The 12987-nt window shown below is 41.8% G+C and overlaps 1 protein-coding gene and 1 long non-coding RNA gene across 16 annotated transcripts in view; one reads left to right on the forward strand and one right to left on the reverse strand.

Annotated features, from left to right (window-relative positions):
* The window catches only part of PHACTR1 (phosphatase and actin regulator 1), a 576315-nt gene that overhangs the window by 212324 nt on the left and 351004 nt on the right, over positions 1 to 12987 (forward strand). The window lies entirely within an intron of this gene.
* Positions 1 to 12987, reverse strand: part of LOC103883473 — a 34041-nt gene that overhangs the window by 8728 nt on the left and 12326 nt on the right. Inside the window, exon 2 of one of the 2 annotated variants that reach the window (XR_001901548.3) lies at positions 3465 to 3576. This is a non-coding gene — a long non-coding RNA (uncharacterized LOC103883473). Of the gene's footprint in view, positions 1 to 3218; positions 3577 to 12987 lie in introns of those variants that run through there. The other variant, XR_645705.4, reaches the window with a different exon arrangement.

Below are 12987 nucleotides of genomic sequence, written 5' to 3' on the forward strand. Positions count from 1 at the left end.
CTAGGTAGTCCTAGAAACTAGGGCATGACAGGGATTTGTCTTTCTTTTATCTTCAGAATCCTGGTTTGATTTCTACCTTTTCCTCAAAGCCTGTTCCAGCCCTGAAGGACTGCTTCCTCTTCCGAGTTCACAGAGTATTTGCATCTGTGCAACTTACTTGAAAGTTGCAATTCGTTCCATCCATCCACCCACCCACCCACCCATCCATCCATCCATCCATTCATGTGATGAGCCCTGAAGTTGTCCTACGTGGCAGGCACCATGGTAGGGGGCAGGACAGAGAGAAAATTAAAGCTCTACTCATATTCTCAAAGGGAGAACCCAGCCCCCTGAGCAAGGCAGATGCATGGACAGGGAAATTCAATAGAGGGTGTTCGATTCTATAACAGAGACAGGCAAAGGTGCCAAGGCAGGACTAAAGAAAGGTTACACTGAGGAAGGACACATGAGTCTTGAAGGAGAAGAGAGGAAAGTGAGGTGGTTCAGGCAAAAGCTCCTTAAATCAGAATGTCTGAGTGTAGGAGCAAGGCATTGGTGTTTTTTCAAAGATCTCCAGGCAATTCCAATGTGCAGCAAAGTTTGAGAAGCACTACTTTAGAGAACTGTGCTAAGCAAAGCAGGATCAGCTCCATTTGGGACTTCATGTTCCACCCTTTACCTCCCATCCCCCTCACCCAAGATGGCTCACAGCCAACGCATGACCAACTGGCACACAGGAACAAAAGGAGGGACCCCTTGCCTAAAGCTGGGACCAACTCTGAGAAGCAACTGATGCTTCAGAGCTTCCCCACGTGGTTAGGCTGAAGCTAGAATCCAACTAAGATCTCATCCTTGGTGTAGCCCCTTCTCCTGCCCTAACCTAGTCCTCCTACCTACTCCCTTGCTTTGAGAGCGTTTATCTAGTAAGTCACATGCACCCAAGTCTCTGTCTGTCCTCTGCTTTAGAGCACCTGACTCCAGACACCCCAGTCCTTCAAACTATTCATTACAGAAATTTGATGTGGATTTATTGGCAGTGATGGTGATTAAATTTCCCAGGGAGAGGAACTATAAGCTCTCAAATGTTATCCTCAGATGATGCATTGGCCTTTTATTGGAAGAGCTTGAAGGACCATGGTTTAATCCAAGGAAGACGCAACAACAAGGTGACTCTCAGGGTTGAAACAGACAACTACGAAGAACAAATGACTCATTGTTCCTCAGTCACACCACTTCAATAACTGCCAATCTCACCTCTTTTGAATACTATTTATTCACAGCCAAAGCCTGGAACTTCTTCACTGTGTTATCTTAGTTTAGAAAAATACACTCAGCACCCCCAGATAATATTGTGGAATAGTTTCTAACTGATCAGCCTCTACTGAGATTGCTCCTTCATTCAAGTTTGTCAGAAATCATCATTTTAATTTTCTGTGAATGCCTTCATGGCACTTCCTGCTTGCATAACCATTGTTTTAAGATGTTATTGCAAATGACAGTCTTTTGAGACAACAGCATGACTATTGTCTACACAATTTTTTCGCACCACTTTTTTAAAAAATAAAATATCTTATCCCCCAAATACTGCAATATCTTAGTGAATCTCCAAACACTGCCTGTGAACAGAAAGAACTTTTGTTTTGTTTTGTTTTTTGAGACGGGTATCTTGCTCTGTCACCCAGGCTGGAGTGAACCTGGTGCAATCATGGCACACTGTAACCTTGACCTCCTTGGCTCAAGCGATCCCCCCACCCAGGCCTTCTGAGTAACTAGGACTACAGTTGTGTGCCCCGACACCTGGCTAATTTGGGGAGATTATTATGGAGACAGGGTCTTGCTCTATTACCCAGGCTGGTCTCGAACTCCTGGGCTCAAGCAGTTCTCCCACCTTGGCCTCCCGAAATGCTGAGATTAGAGACGTGAGCCACTGCACTGGCCAAGAGAATTTTTTTGGGTATGTGGAGAAACTCTTTGGGAGTATATGGAAAGAAAGAGAAGTTCAAAAGAGCTGAGGCTAGGTCTTCAAACAATTACACCAGTATGTGGATAATCATTGTCTTTGTGCTGTTATAACAGAATTGCGTACAGCACTGCCAGCCACACCTGCCCCACAGCGTCAACTTGGTCCCCAGAAAGTTATCCCATCTTATCCTAGGTGGTGAATCACTGCAGAGGAGAGCACAGGAGCTAAGACTCTAACTGGTTGGAAGGGGTGGAAATAAACATCAATTCAAGGCCAGTTGGCAAGTAATTCAGTAGGAGAAAGGGTGTATGGTTACCATGAATCGAAAATGGTGTATGAGTACCATGAATCTAGAAGTTTCAGCCGAATCTTGAGTCCAGAAAGGTGACAAATGGGCTGGGCACAGTGGCTCATGGCTGTAATCCCAACATTTTGGGAGGCCAAGGTGGGCAGATCACCTGAGGTCAGGAGTTCAAGACTGGCCTGATCAACATGGTAAAACCCTCTCTCTACTAAAAATACAAAAAGTAGTTGGACATGGTGGCCCATGCCTGTAGTCCCAGCTACTCAGGGAAGCTGAGGCAGGAGAATCACTTGAACCTGTTGAACCTGGGGCAACAAGAGCACAACTCTGGAAGAAGAAGGAGAAGGAGAAGGAGGTGACAAAAGAAGAAGAAGGTGACAAATGCACAGGACAGCCATGTAGGCAATTTTAGCGGTCAAGGTAAAGGCTAAGTTTCTATAACAAACAGGCCTTAAATATAGTAGCTTAAGATAGAAATTTGCTTCTCTGTCACATAATAACCTGGAAGAGAGTGGTCCAGTGCCATCCTTAACAAGTGGCTTCCGGTATTTCTCCAGCTATTGTCACTTTTCAGAGAGTGAGAAGGAGGTAAAGGAAGTTTAGGGAAGTATCTTTCTCCTTCAAGAAGATAACCCAAAAGTTACATACATTATTTTGGTTCATCTCCTTTTAGCCTAAGTTTAGTCTCATGGTCATACCTACCTGCAGGGAAAGTTGGCAACTCTAGTTATAAGCACAATAGCTATGTGTCCAGCTAAATTCAGGGGGCTCTGTTACACAAAGAAAGAGGTCAGCAGTCACTATCGTGGCAAGTTAATATAAATGTCCAGAGACCCAAAATAAATCCAGGAGAAAACTGGAGGTGCAGTCGAAGTAAGCTCATACCGTGGGGCATTGCATATGTAAATATCAAATACATTTTTTAAGTCTGGATTGATGGGTGAATGAGTAGATGATAAATGGGAGGACTGCTCACGTCAGCATCCGGGGCCTTTAATTAAACAGCAGTGATAGTCACAAAGCAGAATCACACAAACATTCACATAAGTAGAAAAGGAGGGGAGTGTACGCCCTGAATTGTCCTCGTATTCTTTCTGTTAGTGCAGGCAAGCAGAGGATGGCAAATGTGTGCTGAGGAAAGGGCTTAACATGCGTTTCAATTGTGGTCGCAACATCTCACAGCTGGGAGGTTCAGCCAGCTGAGACCCAGGCCAATACCTTGGCATTCAGATTTCACTCAGGTAATAAGAGTCTTCCACTCTCAGCATCTCTTCCTCCATAGACTGGTGGTTCCAAGAGTATGATCTCAGGCCAGCTGTATCAGCATCATCTAGTAATATATTAGAAAAGCAGACTCTCAGGCCCACCCAAAACCTACTGAATCAGAAACTCTGGAGGTAGGACCCGAAATCTGTGTTAAATAAGTCTTCCAAATTATTCTGATGCACATTCAGTTCTGAGGACCACAACTCTTAGACAACGACTTTGCTTCAATAACCTGTTTCTCCTGCCTGCTACTGAGACCATTACCACTTTATATCTTTGGAGAGAAACAGTGAAGGCCATGAATGTAGCTTGGTTTCACCTGGATCTCACAAGAAGAGACTGACAGATCTGGTCCTAGAATCCTAGTCTAGGAAGGAATTTGGAAAAAATCCCTCATTCATCAGCCTGTCTCTGTGCTAGTAAATATGTAAGCCCTCCAAGAGAGCAAGTATGGCCAATGCTATTCCCAAATATCTCCAAGGATAAAAATCATTCAGCTACTCCGGAGGCTGAGTCAGGAGAATGGTGTAAACCCAGGAGGCGGAGCTTGCAGTGAGCTGAGATCGCACCACTGCACTCCAGCCTGGGTGAAAGAGCGAGACTCCGTCTCAAAAAAAAAAAAAAAAAAAAAAAAATCATTAAGTTCTCCTTGTTATCTACTTCCAACATTTACTTAATATATAGGCTTTTTAAAAAAATAACCAAACTCCTTCTACTTATAAGTCTGCTTATTCTTGAATAATCTTGTCAAGAAATCTTCAATCGTAGATCATTCTAGTTATTGTTTGTATACACAAAGACACATTAAATCATTGTTTATTCTTCTCTCTTAAGCTAAACAATTCTAACCCCTTAAACAATATCTTTCTTTTAATTCCGAATGATCTCAGTGGTTTCCTAAGCTTTTGTCTGCATTATCTCATTGATCCATAGAGTAATCCTAAGAAGTAGAAGCTGCTGCTTTACCCTATTTTATATATGAAGAAACTGAGGTTCAGTAAGTTAAACAATTGACCTTGGTTATGGAGCTTAGAAATGACTGGGCCAAAATTCACAAGCAGAGAGTCTCTACCTTTGCTATTATGTATCTAACTATATCACCAGCATTTAATTTATTCCAAATCTTTCTTTCTTTTTTTTTTGAGATCGAGTCTAACTCTGTCATGTAAGCTGGAGTGCAGTGGCACCATCTTGGCTTACTGCAATGGCTGCCTCCTGAGGTCAAGTGAGTCTACTGCCTCAGCCTCCCAAGTAGCTGGATTACAGACATGTGCCACCAAGCCCGGCTAATGTTTGTAATTTTAGTAGAGATGGGGTTTAGCCATGTTGGCCAGGCTGGTCTTGATCCCCCGACCTCAGGTTATCCCCCTGCCTCACCCTCCCAAAGTGCTGGGGTTACAGGCATGAGCCACTGCACCTGGACTTATTCCAAATCTTGGTGAAGTAATGGTTTCACATTTTTCTTAGTGTTGGAAATTCAATTGTAAGTTTTATGCTTTAAATATCCTACAAATAACTGCATACAGAATAATGATTATGTAAATTAAAATGTTCATGGAAAATGACATATTTAATAAACTAGATGTTTAAAGGGATAATTTAAAAAAACAATCTCCATATAATCATAACACGAGGATCCAAATGACACCAAAACGAGGAGAAACTAGAAGACAGACACAAAGGCAGCAAACAGATCAGATAGAACTGATGACTATTTAATATAATGGATCTCACCAGGGTGATTCTTCTTGTTATCTCTTTGTTATCTGACCTGGGCTCACACCTTAATGTCTTCATGTTCCCACAATGTCCAGGCGTTTCCCTCTTTGGAGATATGGATGAAGCAAGAATGGGACCAGCAGTGTCAACTCTTGGGTGTCCTATTGGACTCGAGCTGTGTTCCCTAGAAAACCACAGCCTCCTGAAGACAGCCCCTACATACACTACATCAGCCCACATCTGCTCAGGCCCCTGTACAGCTGGACAATTCTCTACTCAGGGTATGAGCCCTGTTCAAGGAGCTAAGAGAAGGAGGGTGGTTTGCCTGCCTTTAGATGGGGAAGAGTTTGGCTGAGAGGACATTTACGCTTTGGTCCATATGGGAAGGGAAAATGAAGGTTGTTGTGTGTATTCATTTCCTAGAGTTGCTGTAACAAAGTACCACAAACTACATGACATAAAACAACATCAATTTGTTCTCTGATAGTTCTGGAGTCTCGAAGTCCCAAATCAAAGTGTTGGTGGTGCCATGCTCCTTTGACAGGCTCTAGGGAAGAACCTTCCTTCTGTCTCCCAGCTTCTGGCAGCAGTTGGCAATCCTTGGTGTTAACTGGGCTCAAAAATGCATCACCCCAATCTCTGACCCTGTCATCCTATGGTTGTCTCTCTCTATGTGTTCACATTGTCTTTCTTTTGTCCAGGTCAGTCTCTGGGGCTCTTCTCTTCTTATAAAGTCACCAGTTAAATTAGATTAGGACCTAACCTAATGACTTGTTTTAAATTGACTATATCTGTAAAGACGGTATTTCCAAATAAGGTCACGTTCACAAGTACCGGGTGTTAGAATGTCAACATATCTTTTAGGAGAACACAATTCAACCCATGTCAGGGTGTAAGACTTACTCTATGGCTCTGGAGTGATGGCTTTGAGGAGCTATCAGATCTGCGTCAACTCTTCCAGGACCGTAACAGAGCATGCATTTACTCACCAGATGTGTTAAAACTCCAATTAGTAGGGCTGGGTGTGTTGGCTGACGCCGGTATTCCCAGCACTTTGGGAGGCCAAAGTGGGCATATCATTTGAGGTCAGGAGTTTGAGACTAGCCTGGCCAACATGGTGAAACCCCATCTCTACTAAAAATACAAAAATTAGTCTGGTATGGTAGCACGTGCCTGTAATCCCAGCTATTCAGGAGACTGAGGCAGGAGAATCGCCTGAGCCTGGGAGGCAGAGGTTGCGGTGAGCCAAGATCATGCTACTTCACTCCAGTCTGGGCAACAGAATGAGACCCTGTCTCTACTTTCAATCCCAGCTCTATCCCTCACCAGGTCATGTACCATCAACTCTCTGTGCCTCACTTTCTCTATCTTTAAAATGGGGATAGCTATGGCACTTTCCTCATATGGTTGCTGTGAGGATTAAATGAGATAATAGACACTGTGGGGGGCCATAGCAAAGCTCAATAAATATTACCAATTGCTATTACTATATTCTAAGAGCCTATAATTTAATGTGTGAACCAAACACCTCCATGGTTTGAAGAACAAACAAGGGCCAAAAGTATGATTTAACTTACCCACTGATGTTATTTATTTTTATTTGTTTAAGACTGAGTCTCGCTCTGTCGCCCAGGCTGTAGTGCAGTGGTACAATCTCGGCTCACTGCAACCTCTCCCTGCTGGGTTCAAGTGATTTTCCTGCTTCTACCTCCCAAGCAGCTGGGATTACAGGCGCCCGCCACCACATCCAGCTAATTTCTGTATTTTTAGTAGAAACGGGCTTTCACCATGTTGACCAGGCTGGTCTCAAACTTTTGACTTCAAGTGATCTGCCTGCCTCAGGCTCCCAAAGTGCTGGGATTACAGGCATGAGCTACTGTGCCTGGTCTACACTGAGGTTATAACAGAGAAGTTCAGATAAAGAAAATAGCATATCAGACAATGACATACTATGTTATTTATGGTGTGCATGTGTGTGTGTGTACGTGTGTGTGTAAATGTACGTTTTGGGGTTTCGGGGTAGTGTGGTAGGGGAGCAGTAACCTGGAGGAAGGGTTTCTTTCCTGAGACTGATGAAGAACCTAGGGCCCTTTCTTTCTTGTTTTATTTCCATCTAACCACATGGTTTTTGCAAAGCCCCAAGGACTAGCTCAGTTCTGTGTTTGGCCCTTCACTCGTGGGAGCTGTGAGCCTGTGTGCATTGCATGCACAGACTCCTGAGAAATCTGTTAGTCCTGTGCATTGAACCGGGAAGTCATCTCATGACTGGGAGGTATGTTTTCTCATTTTGCCTGAAACCTAATGTTCTCACAACCTACTAAAACTCCCTGCTCACCTAGAGCCTTTGATCAAGGCTACTGCCTAATGATTTCAGCTTGAGTGTCATTAAAAAAAAAAAAAAATAGATAATCTTGTTGCCCTCTTGAAGATATGTACATATTTGCAACAAACAATGAGTGTTGATATAGCACCAAAACAAACACAATCCATCCAAATCCCTTTTGTTACTTTAGGATTTTAGGAAGAGTCTCATTTTTCACTTCAAAGTAGTCTAAAGTCATTTTCCACAGCCAGAATTTCTTTATTCAGAATCCAACGTGGATCTGGAGGTGTGCTAGCCACCTGTCCACTTGTATCTATACTGGTCTAATAATAATTTTAGTATTAATTGATTAATTTAGCCTGAGGCACTGAAGTGTCTGCACACAAAATTAGAATGTAATTGCAACAATAAAGAAATCAAATGAGATAATTAAAACATAAAAGATGACAAATGCTAACTCACGAAGTCTTTTGTATGCACCGAAGCATTTGCCACTCATTTATACAGCGTTGTTTGCAGATTGCTAAGGAGAAGGTTCAAGGTAGAATAAGTTAAGTGACTGTTTATATCTGAGTGTATTACACTCACATGAGGATTGATGGCAGTACAATTTTAGGTCCAAGCACAAGTTCCAGAGAATATTGTTTTGATGCATTATTGCACTTTTCACATTTTTTCTAAAGCAACAAACTTGAAGAAATAGCATCTATAGGAAACGTGGCAGCAGGAGGGCAAGGCAGGTGACTGGAAGCAGGTCAAGAATTAGCTCCTTTGAGATTTAGTCATGTAATTTGCATTCACAAAATTAAAAAGAAGGAAAAACGACAATTGTGGTAAGTCTTGAGTAACCCAAAACAGAACAAATTGGCTGCAGTTTAGAGGCCCACTGGAGGCCTGGGATGACTTTTTGCCCTGGACTTAACTTCCTTTCAGTCTTTTTTCTTACTGACTATTTTTTTAAAGGGTCTGAGGGTGAGTTACATCAGAGCCATCGTGTTTCCAAGTATCCAAGACTTAAGATTTCTGTTCTTTGTTTATCATTTAAGGAACAGTCTCAGGCCCTGATCTTATTTTCTCAAATATCTTATTCAGCCTATGCAGTCTCTTACTCCCACAGAGCCAAGAATAAAATGAGATTAGGACTTCACTGATATAACTGATTTCAGGTCTTTTTTCTGCCTAGCCACCTTTCTGTGTTAGGCTAGCTGCATGGAATCATAGGGGTACATAAACATGTGGACACCATCAGCAACAGTACCACACAAAGACAATAATAAAAATGGCCACCACCACACTGCCACTATCTCAAAGGAAGGCCCTTGAAGATAATGCAGTCATTCATTTATTCAACACCCAACACATACTAATTGAGTGGATTTTTTTTTTTTTTTCTTTTGACGGAGTTTCACTCTTGTTGCCCAGGCTGGAGTGCAATGGTACAATCTCAGCTCACTGCAACCTCCACCTGCTAGGTTCAAGCGATTCTCCTGTCTCTAATTGAGTGAATTTTATATTTCAGTGAGCCAAACAGACAAAGTCCCTAGCTTCAGCTAGCTTATGTTCCAGTGGAGGGATACAGAGAGTAAACAAATAAACAAGCAAATATATAATATTTCAGGTGGTGGTAAGGGTTATGAAGAAAGATAAAACAGGGCAAGGTCTAAAGAGTGACTGGGAAAGGCCTACTATTTTAGAGAGTGTGGGCAGAACAAAAGCTCCCAGACAGGGTGCTGAGTAGCAATCTGGAAACCTGTATGAATTGCTTCACATTAGTATTCTTTAAATGGACTGATGAACTTAAATTTTATGAAAACAAAATGCAATGCAAAAGGTAAAAGAGAATCCTGGCCAGGCTCCGTGGCTCATGCCTATTATTCCAGCACTTTGGGTGGCCAAGGTATGCGGATCACTTGAGGTCAGGAGTTCAAGACCAGCATAGCCAACACGGTGAAATCCCATCACTACTAAAAATACAAAAAGTAGTCAGGCGTGGTCGTGCATGCCTGTAATGCCAGCTACTCGGGAGGCTGAGGCATGAGAATTGCTTGAACCTAGGAGGTGGAGGTTGCAGTGGGGCGAGGTCACACCACTGCATTCCAGCCTGGGCAACAGAGTGAGACTCAGTCAAATAAATAAATAAATAAATAAATAAATAAATAAATAAATAAAAACAAAACAAAACAACAAAAAAACAGAATCCTTTCTCAGTGTTCTGGGAAAATAATAATACAAGTTAATTTTTATTAAGCACCTAACAAACATTAACTTATTTCATCCTCAAGGCAACTTGATGATGTAGGAATTGTTATTTCCCGCCCTACTCTTTTTCAGATGATGTTTATAACTCACCAAAGGTTACACAGATAGTGGGTAGCAAAACCCACAGAGCCAGGAATAAAATGAGATTAGCCTTCCCTGATCTAACTGATTCCAGGTCTTTTTTCTGCCTAGCCACCTCTCTATGTCAGGCTAGCTGCATGGAATCATAAGGGAGCATAGACCCGTGCACACCGTCAGCAGCAGCACCACCCGATGACAATAATAACAACGACAATAACACGACATGGCCCCATCTGGTTTTTCAACTCCAAGCCCTGTCTGGTGTTTATTTTTTGGAACAGCTAAAATAAGGTATAATTGGTATATAATAAACTGCACATATTTCAGGTATATAATTTGAAAGCTTTTAACATGTATATACACCCATGAAACCGTCACAATCAAGATAATGAACATATCCTTCACTCCCAAAAGCTTCCTCCTGCTTCGTTTTCATCCCTCCCCAGACTCCCATCTCCAAGCAACAAGGATCTGCATTCTGTTGCTATAGATTAGCCTACATTTTCTATAATTTTATGTAAATGGAATGCTAAAGGATGAACTTTTTATTTTTGTTTGGCTTCTTTCACTTGGTATAATTATTTTCTGATTTATTCATGTTGTTGCAGACCTCAACAGTTCATGCATTTTTAATCACTGAGTAGTGTTTCATTGTATGGATATACCACAATTTGTCCATTTACCTGTTAATGAATAGTGGGGAAATTTCCAGTTTTTGACTATTACAAATTAAGCTGCTATGAACAGTCATATACAAATCTTGGTATCAAGCCCATACTCTTAATTATTACATAATCCAGCTTTTCTGAACAAAGATAAACCTAGGACATATAGGTGCTTCATTGCGTGGCAAAATCATGCTGAACTGGAACTAAGACTGCTGGATTCCAGATACTGTCCCCTAGTCTAAGAATAATGAGTAGCCACTGGAAAATACATCGGTAAAGCCTTTAATTCAATGTCACCTGGTGTCTCCATAATCTAAGGAGAGATTGCCTTAGGTAATCTAGCGTCAATTAATTCAGTACATTTGCTTGATATAAAAGTTGAACAATCAACAAGAAGCAGTTTGGCATAGGAGGAAAAGTTCTGGACTGGATGTCAGAAAACCTGGATTTGAGCCCATCTAACATAGAAATCCCTGGTTTGTACTCTCTCTCCCACATTTACCAACAGTGTAACTATTAACCAGTCACTTCTCCTTTCTAGAACTCTTTCCTCATCAGTCAAAATCCCAGCCAAGTCTAAGGCTGTCGCATGGCTCGTAGTAATTGGAGAAAAGCAGTAGATTATACAAGTAGCTGTATATTCATGACATTCACACCATTCCACTCTTCTTTATTGTGGAATTCTACATCTCAGAGCTGCAAGCAACCTGAGAGAGCATAAAAGAGAACCGAGAATCCAGGGAGCTAGGGGGCGCCAGAGGTGCCCCGCTAGTCACTGGCAGAGATGGGCTCAAATCCAGGTTTTCTGACATCCAGTCCAGAACTTTACCTCCAATGCCAAACTGATTCTTGTTGATTGTTCAAGTTTTATATCCGGCAAACGTGCTGAATTAATTGAGTGCATTTTTTCCACTTTATAATGAATTTGGGTGGCAGTCACCTGTCTCAGAATGTTTACTATACAATTTGTGATCAAATCCCAGATGCTTCCATCCTCAGGACCCAGAGTAACACCTTGCTAGGTAGGTAAATGCAGCAAGAAAGGAAACACTTTTGGGGAGAGAAGCTGTAATAAGAGAGACAAATAAATGATTCATTTCCCCCCTGCTGTTAGTTTAAGTTATAATTACCCAAACTTTAAAAATAAAACCTGAACACCATCACAGCCCCTGCTGCACAATGGCAAAAGCATACCCTCTTGCATCAGCACCAATCACACATTTAACAACTGCTGTTTTAGGTTCAAGCTAATTAGGGAATGATTTTTGGCACATGTATTCCTATTGCAATTAAATAACTCACAGTGTGGGATGGCATTGTGATGGCTTCTTAAAACTGCTTTTCAGCTTTTGGTGTTAAAAGATGAATTTTTTAATATATAACATGGTTGTAAGGGGTTTGTGTTTTAACTCATGGGAGCCTGCATATGTTGGTTTAGAGTTACTTTTCTTTAGGGCAACTTCAGCAACAAGGTAAGAGGCTGGAAGACTTTCTATTTAGAATGGTGAAATATTCAGTGGAGATAAAATTGCTTTATGATGTTTGCCCCAGAAGTCAGTTGAGAATTCATAATAGATGAAAAGCCTTGACTATAAGAAGGTGGAAGTCCTCACGGAGCTTTTTGCTAGGAAGTTGCTAGAAGTGATGGAAACACACATTCTCGCCTCTGTGTGTCATGTCCTAAATACGTCTCATCCTGGCTTTGACACGGGTAAAGCAAGCAGGTTGGAGATTTTTATGTTGATCTTCACTTTTAATGACTCTCTGAGTGGTGTGCTGCTCATCTGTGCCATCAACGGTTCTCAGCCTCCCATTAGTGGGACTATTCTAACGTTTGAACACGCTTGTCCCTTAATATGTATCATTTGGACACAGACGCTTACTATCTGCTCAGGACAGATGCTAAGACAGAGAAATTGGGATAGACAGAAATGATTCTTACTATTGTCACCCCATGTAGCAATGGTTTCAAGGTGTCTGTATAGATTGTCCTTAGTAATTACAATATTCTTGGAAGGAGAGCCTGGGGGCTTGGCCTTAAAGAGGTGATTGCATAGTAAGCATATGATTTTCACTTGGACGTTATGTTTCCTGGGCTCTTTATGGCACCAATCTCATATAAGCCGTCCTTTTCTACCTACCAGTGAGGCTCAGGGTCAAGGGCACTCACCCTTGTATTTTACCTACAGAAAACCCTTGGGTCCCAATACGTTTGGGTAAACTTTCTTCAACTGGTGAAAGGCTAAACCAGACCAACAGTAAAATCCTCTTTAAGAAGTATCCTCAGAGTAGTAGCAAATTATTGACAGGTACTTGATATTTAACCTACATCACATATTCTGTGTCACATCTGGTGCTTGGCCCACTGCAGTTGTGGTGCTCTTTATAGCCGTTTGTTATGGCACAAATCACCTCTGTAAAATGA

Source organism: Papio anubis, chromosome 6 (genome assembly GCF_008728515.1).
Source record: "Papio anubis isolate 15944 chromosome 6, Panubis1.0, whole genome shotgun sequence".
Lineage (NCBI taxonomy): Eukaryota > Metazoa > Chordata > Mammalia > Primates > Cercopithecidae > Papio > Papio anubis.